The sequence below is a fragment of the Taeniopygia guttata genome, chromosome 12 (genome assembly GCF_048771995.1).
Source record: "Taeniopygia guttata chromosome 12, bTaeGut7.mat, whole genome shotgun sequence".
NCBI classification, from domain to species: domain Eukaryota; kingdom Metazoa; phylum Chordata; class Aves; order Passeriformes; family Estrildidae; genus Taeniopygia; species Taeniopygia guttata.
In genome coordinates, this window is record NC_133037.1 from 6,711,017 (window position 1) to 6,726,385 (window position 15,369).

Sequence of the window (15,369 nt, forward strand, 5' to 3'; positions counted from 1 at the left end):
CAAGAAATAAAAGATAATTATAGAGAAGATGGAGATAACTCTTCACAAGGAACAAGGTGACAGGGAAAGAGGCAACCAGCACAAGTTGGTTCTGAAGTTCTGTCCAGATGCAACAACAAAGTATTTACTGTGAGGACAATTACATATTGGTACAGGCTGCCCAGAGAAATTGTGAACTTTCTCTAGCCAAAAATATTTAATCCTTAGTTTGACCAGGCCTCATAAACCTGCCTTAAACAGAAGGTTGGAGCAGATGATGTCCAGAGGATTGTTCCAATCTAGACTTTCCTAGGATTATATGAAAGCCTAATAGATGTTGTGGCCCTATTCAGTGATGAGGAGCAAGGAAGTAAAAAGAATAAAGCCAGTTTTTGCAACCCAGACACTCTGGGTTCACCAAGACAACCACCTCTCAGGTAGCTGGAAAATCCAGGGAAGCATTTTGCTTTAAAAACTTCAGGTATTACAGCTTCAAACGTTACATATTGCAAGATCCAGACAGTAACAAACATTCCTCACAATTCTTGAGCCCAGGTTAACTCTGCCACTTAAATGACTCTGCAGGCCAGATCCATGCTAACTGTAATGGCCCTTTCCACTGCAATCTATTTTAAAATGTATTTAAAGATGATTTGCCCAGCAAATACTGGCCAGGCTGTAATAGTCTGGATTCCTCATATCTGTATATAGGAGTGAAGTCTTTTTTTTTTCATGGAGTTAAGCAAAAATATACAAAATGGTGAAATGCACGTGATGATAAAGAGTAAAGAGTAAGGAAAACAGAGAAAGAAACAGATAATCTTTCAATGAATTAGCAGTACCTGATATAATAATCTGCACTAACAGCCCTTCAGGCAAAATTTCAATTTATTATCATAATTTTCTCTTTTTTCTAACATTCTGCAATGAACACTAGTAATGTAGAATAAGCCCACTGTGTTAGGCAACTGTACAGCCTTATCCCAGATTACAATTCCACTTTCTGAACTTGTAAAACAATAGGACTGATGCAGCTGGTAGGCTATGGTAGGCTATGGCATATGCCAGGGCCTAACAGCCTTCAAATGCTTTAACATATGGAAACATATAAATAGAAAAAAAAAATTATTCAGAAAATGAAGATTACTTATTCTAAAATAGAAAAACCAAATAAATTTAAAATATTGATTCTACTATATTCCCCATCTGCCACAATTTACTTTTCCAAATCAAATAATTGATTGAAAGATATAATTCAGCTTAGTTTTATCTTTTTAAGTTTGGCAGTTGCATGCCAACTTGAACTCCTTCTAGGTTGACTGTAATGTCACTTTATTTTCCAAGAAACATACAATAAACATCTACATTTTAAAAAAGCCTCCCCACTGCATCTGGTAACACTTCAGACTTGCTTTGCAACGCTGCTAATATTCTGCTCTCTATCTTCTCATATCTAGAGATTGAGAATCTTATGCTTAAGGAAAATATTTGGTTAAGCATGTCACAATACCTTGAAAGTATGGTGAATCTCTGGGTTGATTTATCAATTGATCTTCATCTGTTCAGATTTTGGAAGCTTTTCCTAACTTGTACCTGATTAATTCTGAAAGAAAAGAACAGAAAAAGAGTACAGCACTGAAACATTTGAAACCTTAACTCCATTTCCTGGCGATAAATGTGTCTATTTAAAAACTAATACGAACCATTTTATCAATTTTACAAACACCGTTTGTGCAATGGATTTCAAACCGAAAGGTAAGCAGGGAGCTGTTATGGTGTGTTCTGTACAGAGCAGCTCTCTAAATGGCAGCCTGACATTACCACAAAGGTATGCATTGGATGAAACCTCAATCTTCAGCCCAGTTACTGCACATCAGCTCTCGCTGACCAGGTCCCCGAGCACGTGGCTGTGTCTGTATCACACGCAGGAAATATGACAGTGCTGCATTTTCTGCTCAGGGTTTTAAAAAAATACGACTCCAAGAATAGGGGCTCTCAGGATGCAGCCATTGACAGCTTCACCACCACGCCACAGAACATGGAGAGGTAAAAAGGATCCTTCACGTAATCAACATCAGGGACTATCACTGCACCTCCGATGAAGAATTTAGAGAAATGTTCAGACTGAGGCCTTCCCACAAACAGGACCTTTATCATCTCAAGCTCAGGTTTTAAGATCCTTTCATTCAATGCTTATAAACTTGTTTATATAAACTAAACTTAATCCCAGTTTGCTTTGGTTTAGCATAAATCAATGCCAAACCGGTTAAAGCTAAACCAAAGCCCTTAAAACTTAGAAGTTCAACTATTTTTGTGCACAGGTTATATTTAAGATCAGTTAATTGAGTTTTACAAGTGCTTTGAAATTAAACTGATTTTTTTTCATCACTAAAAAGCCATGAAGATACATATAAATTAGCCAACTAGCACTGGGACTGGATGACACTTCAGAGAAAACTATTTTTTTCCCCTCACAGGACTAAAGTCCAGACAAGAGGAATGCAGTCCAAGAGAGTATCAGAGCTGTCCCCCAGTCTGTAGGGCTCTGCTCCAGTGGAAGGTACTGAATGAAGCTTTTCCTGGCTTCTGGCTGCTCCTCTGGGAAATGTCTGCCAACTAAGTTTGCATCTTTAAAGTCTTTTTATGCACTGAAGATAAACCCTTTTTTCCTCTTTTCCTTTAAACTGCAGCAAATCAGCTGATATTACCTTGACTGAGATCCTCTAGAGATATATTTACTATTTCTAAGATTGACACTGTTCAGTGACATAGCTGATCCTAAGAACATTCTCACTTACTTTATATTCTAGTTACTGCATAAAATCCAAATTTCTCTTCTCTTCAATGGACAAGACTTGAGAGCAAGTCCAATATTATTTTTTTCCTCCCCTCTGGAGGCACTGTTTTGTTTTATGCTTAACAGAAGTGATTCTCAGTAAATTTCTACAGTGGTAAAAGTCTCAGAAAATGCTTGTTACACATACAAATCTCACTGAATACTACAGTATAAAACTTTCTCTTCAACTCCTGCTGCTGCTGCTAACTAGGAAAATGCAATGCAGTGTTTACCAAAAATCCTTTTTTGTCCTTTAGTAGTTTAGGACAGGAGAGTCTGAATTTGTTTGGATCATCCCCTTCCCAGAAGATTATTCAATGTTTAGCCTCAAAGTCCCAAGCCCTTTGAGCATATGACCTACCTGCTGTGGAAGTAATTCACTCCTCCATCTCTACCCCATTTTCCTAAGGGGATATGAAAGCTTTGCATGCAAAACACTCTGGTGTAAACTTTTTCACAAAAGGCAAGTTCTTCTGTAGCTTCATGCAAAAATGAAAACAAAAACTATAAAGCAGAAGACATCTCCCAAAACTTACAAATCTAGGAATAGGGTAGTAATGACAAGACAAGGGTGAAGGAAGGATCAGCAAAAATTTTATTCCTGTATATGAAATATCAGAGCATACTACGTCACCACCTGTGAATTTTGCTGTAGGGACTACACCTGCAGTTGAGTTCGAAAGAAGTTAAAAGAGTAAGTCTCAAAAGAATATAGTGACAGCTTAATAACCCTTTAAAGAGAACTCTTTCTCTGGATAATGGGTGGCAGAGAACAGGAATGATTCTTGTTGAGAATTTACAGCAGGTCAATTACAACCACAACTGTCAGCAGAGAGTAAGACAAGGAAGTCATGAGATGATTGAGAACAAGCCAGGTGGAGCTCTCTCCTTAGTACCCTGGAAAAGGGAGAGCTAGTTGAAAGGTGGAAAAATGACAAAAAAAAGTCAAAGCAGCCATCCAGCAAAATGGAAAAAAGCTTTCATTTCCAATCCAGTGAAGCATTATGTCACTCTCGTTGCCTGACTATCAAAGAAACTTGGACAAAATTCATGTTTGATACTTTGAGGAGTTACTGATATGCAAGGCAGGGAAGCACAGCCTGGCAGAGCAAGAGCTGTATACCCCAGTCAAAACTGTATCTACACAGATTACCTATAATATAGGCAGAGTTACAATTACAAATGCATATTATCAATTTAAGGGGAAACACATTTACATGAAAATTGCAATTGCAAATCAACTCATTAAAATACAGAAAATGGAAATGTATGTGACAGAGCATCCCTAACTTTTGAAAGCATCAAAACTAATGCCTCAGCTATCCAAGGTCCTTTAACTCTGTTTCTTTTCAGGTGCCAGAAATATGCACCAAAGAATGTACCTAAATTTTAGAACACTCTCTCCCCTATGTTACCTAATACATATTCAAATTTAAGATAGAACACCAAGGCTCTATTTATATAAACAAAGATGTGGACATGCAGGGTGTAATCACACCCAGCTGTGAGTCTGGGGATAAACTCAGGAGGTGTCACTGTGCCCCTCGGAGAGGCAGAAGCACAATTCCTCACATCTTCACAGACTGAAAAACAACCGCCAGCTCCATTCAGAGATTAAATACCAAACTTCTGTAAATACCAGTTACAAAATTACAGCTTCTCAAGATTTCACGTATTTCCTATGTATACCAATAGCAAGTGTTTCTCAGAATTACCTAAATATTTACTATTATTTTATGCAAACACAGATGCAACAGAATATTTGGTGTAAAGTATAATAATGAAACAAGTTATTCTGAAATGATTTCAAAAATATGTATCTTAATTAATAACTAAAAGGATCAAACTTTAATAACTAATCTTTTAGTTACTACATAACTAGTACCTTAATCAATGGAGAAGCAATAACACCTTTTGGATAATTGACAAAAATTGCAAAATTATTATGCACAGCAAAGTGCACTTGATGGGTCTTAATTTTGACTACTGTAATTTTCCTTTGTCTAATGACAACAGGCAAAGACCAGCTTTCATTATCTTCCTCAACAAATCATGTAATCACTGATTTTATCTTGCAACAATTTCTTTTAACTTAGAAGTCTTCTTCAGCAGCAAGATTAATAAAGTCATAAGAACCCTTCAATAATTTAAGTAAAACCACACAAAGCACTGAACAGAAAGGTAAAAAACATACCTCATTTCAGAAATAATGCAAGATTTTCTATAAGCAAGTATTTTGTCCTATATTTCAAAACATCCACATCTTGCAGCATTATTTATGCCACTATTTATTTCAAAGTTCAATCCCTAAAGCACATTATCTTATTGCAGCAAACTAAGATATATATATAGACAGTTGAAATTATATTTATAAATGTCTTTTAAAATTGTATTTATGTCTGTAGAGAAGAAAAAATATGTCCTGCATTTTAAGCCACAGGAATATTTCATACCAATTACAACTTGTATTACATCAGAAACACAAACAATGAAAGCCTGGTAGCTAGCAGTAAGACACTGGACATCAGGATTTTCCATTTTTAAAATTAAAAAAGAACCCTGATTGGATCATTTAAAAGGGTGCATGAAGTAAAACAATAATGAAGTAAAAAATGAAGAAGAATATACAAACATATAATATAAACATACTTTTCAAGACAGAAAGGCACAGCTAATCAAGGCAATTGAGAGTACATGAATAATAGGATTTGCAAAATTTATTACCGAGCTTCTCTGTTAAAGGTAACATTATTCAAATGACACCGTCACAGTTATTGCAGATTAAGGATTTCAAATTAGCTCCTGGTGTATATCATTATTTTGAGTAGCTGCATTTTATCTGTCTAATTTTAAATTACTGCAGGCAGATGAAAGTCATCCTAAAATCTGACTCATAATTCAGGTACCATACCACTAACCTTAACAGAGATGCTGGTTCCTACACAGGTACAACACTATTCCCAATGTAAACAAAGGACACTGGCATGCACCCCAGGCTAAGGATGTCAGCATTTTTCAAACACCTTTCTGACTGTTCCATTTTATGGTGATGCAATATGACCTACATTTTCAACGGCCAAAGAGAGACAGAGAGATAGAAAGGGAGGAGATAGAGAAAATAAAGACAGACAGACCTTTGCTGTCCTTATCCTCTACCAACTACAGCTTTAACTGCCCCTCATGGGGGTAGTAATGGGCAAGAATAAAAGCAGAATAACCTTATCACAAATTCTGAATCAGAAGCTGAAAGATAGGCAAGTGTAAGAAACAGCAAGATTATTTTCTTACAATCCTGTGAACAAGTACATAGTGACACCCTCAATAGGAAAGAACAGTAGAATCAATAATCTTATAATCAATTGCCAGAACAAAGCTGTCTGCAATACAGATGCATATTTTACTACCTTGTATTTCCTTTCATGTTCCTACCACTTCATTTCTACGTATTCCCTTAAGATGTTCAAACAAAACACAAAATAATCCACATCATTATCATCATTTTTACAGACAGAGGAATTGAGGAAGGAATTATTTGCCTACAGTTACATACTAGGCCTAAGGCAGGCTTGGGAACACAAAGCATCACTCTTCATTATCTCTGTCCTCTGCAATCTATTAGGGACTGTGATACCTGTCACCCTAATGTATAATCTTGACATAATACCAGGATTATCTCTACCTTGTATTTCTTACTCATGAACTTCACACAGAAATCTGTACTAAATTATTATTAATAATCCTAACTCTCAGAAAGCTTTCCCTCACCAATGATGGCCCATATTTCTCAAATTGACCCTGGGAATGCACTTGACTGAGCTGTCAAACTCAGCTCTGCAAAAGTTAATGGTCTTTTTCGTTATAAACATGTGAAAATATAGAACTAATTAAATCTTTGGGTGTTTTTTTTGGTGGTTTGGGTTTTTTATTATTCTGCAGCTAAAGCACCTTTCTTTTCAAAAATCTGCAGTTTTCCACAGTTAAAACAAGTATTTAATAAATTAAAAGCTTGTTGCTAGGTTTGTAGTAAGCAAAAATCAAGATATTTTGGTTTTTGGTTATTCTTCTTTATGGCAAAAATATCCTGCAGAATATCTGCAAAGCACTTAGAGCTGGTAGTTAATACAATATGCAAAATAATAGTAAGTAATTTCTTTATCTTTAAAACTGAAAGCCAAAACATGATCTTAAGTATATCTCTGTACATCCAGAATTACTTCAGATCTTTCCAAAGAGATTCTTGGGATTTGCACATAGATAAACAAGACTGTCATCTGGCATGGTACTTGAAACCAGAGATCAATAAAATGTATAGACTAACCCTGGGTTTGAACCGTGATTTTATGATAACAGCAGCTTTCTTATCAAGCAGCATTCATCTCATGAAGTGCAATCAGCCCTACACAGCAAGGGGTGAGAAACTGTTGCTCATTTGCTTGAGTGCTGCTGCCTTTTCCAACAGCAACTTTCTATCGAGCTGTTTAGCAGAGAGGAGTTAGGGAGGCAAACAGCACCTATACCAAGAGTGAGGAAAAAACCCCTTAAAGCCATCCTACTTCACAGAGAAGAGACACAGTGGAGAATCAAGAGACAGGCAGCTAACAAATATGAAGGAAGGGAAATACCTGTCTAATGATGGAAAAAAGCTTGGAAATTGAGAAAGGATGGACACTGCAAAGGGAGGATGGGGATGCAGGACATAGGGTGGAAGACACAAGGGCTTATGTAAAAAAGAGAATTATTTCCCCTTCAACACTTGCCCATAAGACTGTGGGGAAGTCCTCACTCAAATGAAATTACAATCACACATTTCTCCACTCCTATTATCCCTGACTGTACTTTGGTCAGTCTGTGTTACTCGTTGAAACTGAATTTAGTGAAAAACTGGTATTTCTTCCATTATAAACAAACTTGTCTGTTAATCTAGGACAGGAGTCATGCTGATATAAAAGAAATCTCTTCCATATTGTCAGCATCACTAAAGCTCTCCTTTGTGAATATTTCACTTCAATATTTCCTGTCCTTTTTTGTTTGTTTGTTTTTGGTTTTTTTTGTGGGTTTTTTTTTTTGTTTTGTTTTCGTTTCTTCATGTTATCTCTGCCGCAGTTCAGAAGGGAAAGAAGCAGAAGTGGCACTTTTAATGATGTCCAAGACCATAAAAATTTCAGCTGGAGAAGCCAAACTGTGCAGGCAGCAAGCCCAGCATCCATCCCAGAATGACTCTTCCCTTTGCCTACCAGTGACTGCCACCTAGAGCCAGAGTGCACCAAGCAGGACAGAAATGTTACAGCAACAACTGAAGTGTGAGCCCCAGCCAAAAGAAAAAAACAAACCAAGAACTCACACTCTAGAAAGTAACAACCAGCTGAAAAGATTAAATTAGTTAGTTTTCTCTTCTTAACATACCTTCTGAATTACAAGCATTTGGCCCATATCTCCCTGTTTTTCTCTGAAAACTGTTATTTTGTTATACATATTTAAGTCACATATGTGGGAAAATATATATAAAATACCACTATACTGCTTTTCAAGTAAATCCTGTGTTTCAGTTTGTTTGCTAAGAAATGTGCTGGGCCATGCTAGGAAACTGACTACAGAATCTCATCATTATCTGAAGATGCAACAGTGACATTTCAAACACTAGGTGTGTAAAAATGCTGACAAGGCTTTAACATTCATGACATCAGTGATATTAATAAGACAAGGAATGTCTTTTTAGTGGCATGAAAGTTAATTTAAACCCCCTAATATTTACATTTTAAGAAATACTCATACGGACCCAAATATACCAGCGGCTTAAATGTCTACAAAAGCCCACCCAAGCAAACAGCACTTCTGATACACTGTAAGCTTAACACATATTTATAAACTGTATTAATTCATAGCTGCTTATTATACTGTATAAAATCATATCTTTTTCTAACTACTACTTATGTAACTATTAATAAGGTGCCTAATTCTCAAGCATTAGTCAAACAACCACTAGATACTCTTTAACAGAATAAAAGGAAGGAATTTTTTGTTATCATTTACCTGGAGAATATAATAATTTGCATTTTAAAATATTCCCAGTAGCAGTTCCCTTCTCTGCAAACTATACACTGCTGCAAAGCTGAAGCTGTGTGCGTGTTAGCATATTCTTTAGCTATTAAAATAATTTATTAGCTATGACTAATAATGCCTTGTGAAGAAATCAGTTCTCCAGTTTCCTCACTCTGCTGCTCATGGACAGGCAGACTTGTAACAGAGCATTAGAAAAACAGGATTTCTTCTCACATTTATCATTCCATTAGATACACAACCTCCAGGTTCCACAGTACCCCTCCTTTTACTGCTAGTCCCACTAAGAAATTAATTTTTCCCAAGGGGATACATGTTCACAGATAAAATGAAATTAAATGGAATTACAAATCTCACTGTGGAACACGGCTACCTACCATATGAACTAAATGTCAAGCTGTAGTTACTGAAATCAACAGTTTGAATGCAGCCAGCTGGAAAAATTGCTCATTCTGATCCACACTCAGGACATGCTTTCCCTCACAAGGCACTCCATGAATCCCCATCATTTTCCCAGGCAGTATAACAATTCTGCAACTGGCCTAGATGCAACACTGCAGCAGAGAAGAATATTTAAACAGAAGGATGACAGGGACTCACTGTAGAATTGTCCTGGAGGATGACATGAAAGAAGCACTGCCAAAAAACCCAAACCCATTGAAAAACACAACCTTTCCTTGGCAATTATCACAGATACAACAAAATCCACTTGAAACAGAACTGCTGAACAGGTTACGGAGCTGGAGAATAGCTTTCAGCACGATCCTGTTAAAACGTGCCCACTTAGAGATCTGTTAACCAAAGGAGAGCTAGAAAGAACCTCCAAAGGTCAGCCAGTCCATCCCTCAGCCCCAAGGCATGATAACTAAGCTACCTGGTGGGAACAATATAAGTAATCAAACTTGTTCTTAAAGACCTGGGGCAATGGATAAACCATTGTCCCACGGGTGATTATTCCAGCCTTTCAATACTTCCACTAGAGAACTGTGTTTGCCCATGATCAATCTTCATTGCTTCAATGTGACCTATTTATTTCTCCACCTGCCACAAGCCCCCTGCTTTGCAATGCCCTTCAACAGATCTGTGTTCTCACCCTGTGAGTCCCCTCTTTGGCACTGTAAGGAATTGCATTCTTGTGGCAGGCACACATTGTTTATGCATCGTGGTTTTTTAAATCTTCAACCAACTGCACTGGCATCTCCACACCACCTCTTTCCTAATTTCATTCAATACAGACCTGATGTCCTCCATGTGTGCAGTTAATGAATACTTTATTTCAAAACTAAAGCAGATCAAGCAGACTTATTTTCACAAACTCAGGATCCTTAATATTATACAGATTTACTTTGGTTTTTTTTTTTTTTTTTGGTCTAAGGAAGTTTAGGAAGCTCAGCTAGAACACAGCTATTTTTCCCCAAACCATGACAGTTATTGCAGCTGCTTAAAAGACATCACCTGCACAGAAGCCAGCAGAAAACAACTGCTTATTCAAAGACAACTTAACTTTTAGAGGCCTTTGCAACACAGTCTCATAGCATCCATCTCAAAAAAGGACACAGAACAGCAATTTCACTAACTGCTATTAGCAGAAAGAGAAGAAAATGTAGGTTGCAAAATGGCTGTCTCAGAGTTGAAACTCTCAGTGCCAAATTTAGTAGGCCAATCCTAGAAAGACAGAGAGGCAATTACAAATTAAGATTCGATAAGAACAATCCAGTCATTGGGAAATTTGTTACCTCTATTATCATCATAAGTCTACGCTAACATTTCAGAAGATGAGTAAGGTTCAAAATCCCTTCAAGGGCTTGCAAGACCAGGAGAGACGTCTTTAAATATTTGAAAACAAGAGCTCTTGAGCTATTTCCTTCCATTTGTTTGATGACATGACTACAGTTACAGTCAGTCACTCTTGTTGCCAGCCTTTCACATAACAACAGGACAGAAAAGCTCCCCCATGAAATCAGACAATAAATATCCTCCTATTCCAATCAGACAAAGTGGCTGCAGCTCAAGTACAATTTGGATACTTCCAAAATTAAAATTTCAAACTGATAACAATTATTTTAAAATCTCATATGTTTCATTTTAATATACATGTGCACTATTTCATTTCAGGATATGCTATTGTTCAACACCATCCTAACTTTATATATATACTCACACACACACCAAAAACCACAAGCAGTTCTCAAAAATACAAAAACCCCAAACCACCAACTCATAACTGCCAAAGTGACACTGGAATGAAACTGAAGTGAAAATATTCAACATGAGCCACAAAATCACAGGTGCATACTTATTAATAGCATGGCTTTGTTTTACTCTGATCTCCTACAATCCAATCTTTATTAAACTAAGTTATAAAATCCAATTTATCTCCCTTGCCTGTTTTATTAGTTCAATTTTCTCTATGTATAATCAAAATTCAATTAAAATAAAAGCAAAAGGCAGAGGACCAAAAAGAACTCATGATTTTCAAGCATTATGCACTAATGTTTTGCAAAAAAAGAAACCCCAACAAGCGAATCTGAATGCTTGTTTATAAAACATTATAAGAAAAAGTTACCTTGTAACCTGCTTGAAATAAAACATTGCAAAAATAGACACATAGTTACCTAGTTTCATAGCTACTACTAGGAGAAATGGGCTTGGCACATGTTTTTGGCACCCGTATAGCCACTTCCATATCGCAACTAAAAATGTACATGTATGTATACACACATATGGATACACACACATACTTTACAGATAATGTATTTTGTGTCCAATTCCTCTATTTCCTGATGCTTGACATTAGCTCGTCTGTTTACTTTTTGTAACTCACCCAAACACTTCATGAAGCAGATTATTTTATTCCACAATTTATTGGGGTTTTTTTCCCTGTTCCTTGTATTTTTCGAGTTCAAATTCTATCCTTGATGGAAATAAAGTATAAAAATCACCAGGGAGGCACTCATACATCTTTGAATAGAATCTGACCTGCAATTCAAAAATTATCTTGATTGTTCTTTTCTTGCACTTCTGAAGTTACTGGTTTGCTTTTATGAATTACTCCCTGAAACACCTTAGTCCTCAGTCACTGAATATCTTTTGTGTTGGGTTTCACTGCTGTGTTCAGTCTATCATTCTGACAGCAACACCACCTCGTACTAGTCAACAGTCTGGTGATTACAAAATTCACTCTGATGGAAAGAATTACGGGCATTAATCCCCTCAGGAAGGAGGATAGCTGGGTTGAAGTCTCCCACACATGTGGTGAGCAGTCCAGCACATAACAGCTCTGCTAATGATGAAAAGGGAACCAGAACCACCACCACCTCCTGGGTTTTGAAAGCAAAGATTGACCTTTGCTCCCTTTTTGAAAGAAAGGGCTTATGATCCTAATTTCAAGAGAGCATGAATCCAAAATGCTCCCTGGAGAAAGGTGCTTAGCCCTGGCAAGAGGCAGGATTTAAGCACATTCGTACTTCAGCTACTGCATAGAAAATGTGCAGATTCATCATCTCCTTCAAGCCTTTCTGGCTGGTATAATTTTAACAAAACACCAACAAATACTAAAGAATTTGGCTCCCCCACCTTCATGGAAACATGACCCAACTGGCCTCAGCCAGACCAGCCCTCCCTTTTTGACCAGCTTGAGCCACAAACTGCATCTGCCCCTTCTGGGTCTGACAGTCGCTGCTGGAAATGCCCAGTTATTCTCTCATCACATTTCTCTTGAGATATTTGTTTAAACCATCTGTTTAGGCAGCATTTGAAGCAAGTTTAGAAGCTACATTTGGCACACCAGAAAAGGAAAGTGCAGAGAATATACCACCTTCTTAAGGCCACAACTTCACTTTGGGGTTTTACACTGTTTCCAGTCCTTATTGCAAAGTTCAGTGTTTTCACAGGATCATGGAATCACAGAACCCCAGAATATTATAAGCTGGAAAAACCCATAAGGATCATTGAACCCCAACTCCTGGTCCTGTTCAGGACACCCTAACAATCCCCCCTCTGCCTGAGAGCATTGTCCAGACACTCCTTGAGCTCTGGCAGGTTTGGGGCCATGACCATTCCCTGAGGAGCCTGTTCCAGTGCCCAGCCAGTGCCACGTGTATTTCATTCAACATTTTACAAATGAAAACCTGAGCAGGCATCACCTAAGCATGTAATCATGCCCTCAATTATTCCTATTCCCCTGCTCAGGCTTGTACCTCAGAAATCTGTGGTGAGAACGTGTGTCAGTATATCATGTTCAATGGACATGGTAAATTTTAGTTGTGCTTGAACATTACCCACTGGCAGAGTTTCTCTATTACAAGAAAATAAAACATGAAATAATTCAAAGCAAAATATAAACTCAATTTAAAACAAGAAACAGATGTTTATCAATAGACATGATACTCTTTCCCCATCTCCTGAAACAGAAGCCTTTCTTTCAACATCTCCCCATGATGTGGCCAAGCTCAATGCCTTGTAAAATTTCTATGTCTTCTTTTACAGTTTGGGACTGCTTTTAAAAAATAAATAAAACAAACATAACCAAGTAATTTTTTTAAACTTCAAAAAGCTGACTCAGAAGCTGTGCAATAGCTCTGATTCAGCTTTCTTAGCTGAGTCAAAGCATCTGGCCACGTGATTCAGAAAACACCGCTCTGAAGTCGGGCAAGAGCTCTTTCCAAAGGAGGAAATGCCTGGTTTCCCTTGGAAGCGTTGTGCAAAATTTCCTCGGTAGCACTAACAGTTACTTATTTAAATTTGGTACAAGTAAATATGATATTCACAGCTCTCTTATTGTTCATCCAGTGTTTCAAACCACAGTTAAATAAAAATATTTACCATTTGGCCCAATGCCAGCGAAGACAAATTCTTCTAAGTCAGTGGTAAAACCTCATTAAACATCCACCTCTTCCTCTGAAAACCTGGCACAACACTGATCACTACCACTGCCATGAACTGAAGGACTGAGGAAGGAAAAAACAAAAATATGCTCTCTTTCCTTAGAAAAATAAAGTCACCCTGAAAACATCCTACCAACAAATTAAGAGAAGGCTAGATAACTGACTAATCCTGTCAAAAAACCTCCAAAATAATAAATGTCTGCTTTCTTACAAAACACATTGAAACAGAATCACAGAACAGCATGAAATGCCACCCCAAAATTACCTGAGTCACTTTAAATCACAGAATGCAGATATCATGTGGGATCTCTGAGCCATTGCACAGGCAGTCGACAGTGTTAATGATTTTTAGATTAAAAGAAAATTCTAACCAGCTAATCTGTCTTGCAGCAGCTTCATGACACAGAGTTTCTCAAGACACCTGTTAAAACACCTTGACTTTCTTGTTAAGTGGGAATCTACCAAGTCCCTGGGAATAGGAATCATGACCCATGGTGCCACTCCTGCTAATCCCACTCTAACAGAGCCCCTTTTGGCACACACACAGGGCACACTTTCCTTTGCATCTCTGCACCTAAAAGCTCTGGCTTCTATACTCAATACCTACACATCCAATATCATGAAATTTCAAGCTGAGTTTGACAAGCTTTAATAAATTAGTCACAGATCATCCTAAAACGTGCAATAATTGATCCTCAAGCTTCATAAATATTCAGTAGGATCTGGATATGAAATTTGGAAAGCTGTTACATAATTCCTGTGAAGATAGCTGAAAGAGGGCAATATCAGAATGCCACCTGTGTAATTGAGATTAACTAAGACACAGAGCCCTTACTTAGGAAAAAATTTTCAAAGGACCACGTAGCACTATTTTTTTTTTTTTTTATGACTAAAATAAGCTTTTCTTCCTTTAGGAGAAAAATAGTAGTGATAAAATGTCTTTCTAATGAACAAAGTATTTCCAGGACTAATATTTTGCAAGATTCTTCCATCAAAACTTCTGGAATTTTACAGGCTTCCTTCAGTTACAAAATAAAAAATAACAAATAAAACCAATACTGTAGACTACAACTTGTGATTACACTATTATCTGATAGGAGCCTGGTATTTAAAGTATGAGATTAACAGCACATTTAATCAATCTTGGTAACACAGGCAGAATACAGCAAAATTGATTGCTGTTTAGATAATAAAATGTTGCATTTTAAAATTATTGGTACTATCACTACAGTCACGAGTATTTTCACCCTCCCTTCTCCCATTCTGCTGTAATTCTATGAAAATGGGCTGGCTCTGCAGAAAGACAAGGGTCCATGTCAGGAAAGCTTTTTACAAGGCTAAGAATCACTCACTACTTTTTATACCTCAATCACTGGGTTGAAAGATTTCAGGTTTATCTGCCAAGAGTGACTATTTTAATATCTGCAGAATTAGACAGCCAGTGTCTTAGAATTTTTACAGAACGAGATGACAAGCTCTTGGAACACTGATGCTAATTTTCAGTAAATGCTGAGGCTACAGAAGACTGCAAAGAAAATAAAACTCTAACATAATTTCAAATTAGAAAAACAGCCTGATAGGTTAGCTTGTTATCCATCTTGCGCAGAATCC

General features: G+C 37.2%; 1 protein-coding gene across 2 annotated transcripts in view; it reads right to left on the reverse strand.

The window, feature by feature from the left end:
* The window catches only part of ATXN7 (ataxin 7), an 86,052-nt gene that overhangs the window by 66,781 nt on the left and 3,902 nt on the right, over positions 1–15,369 (reverse strand). For both annotated transcript variants that reach the window (XM_032750749.3, XM_030283405.4), the window contains exon 2: positions 1,490–1,582. The gene's annotated coding sequence lies outside the window, so the exon portion shown is untranslated. The remainder of the gene's footprint in view (positions 1–1,489; positions 1,583–15,369) is intronic.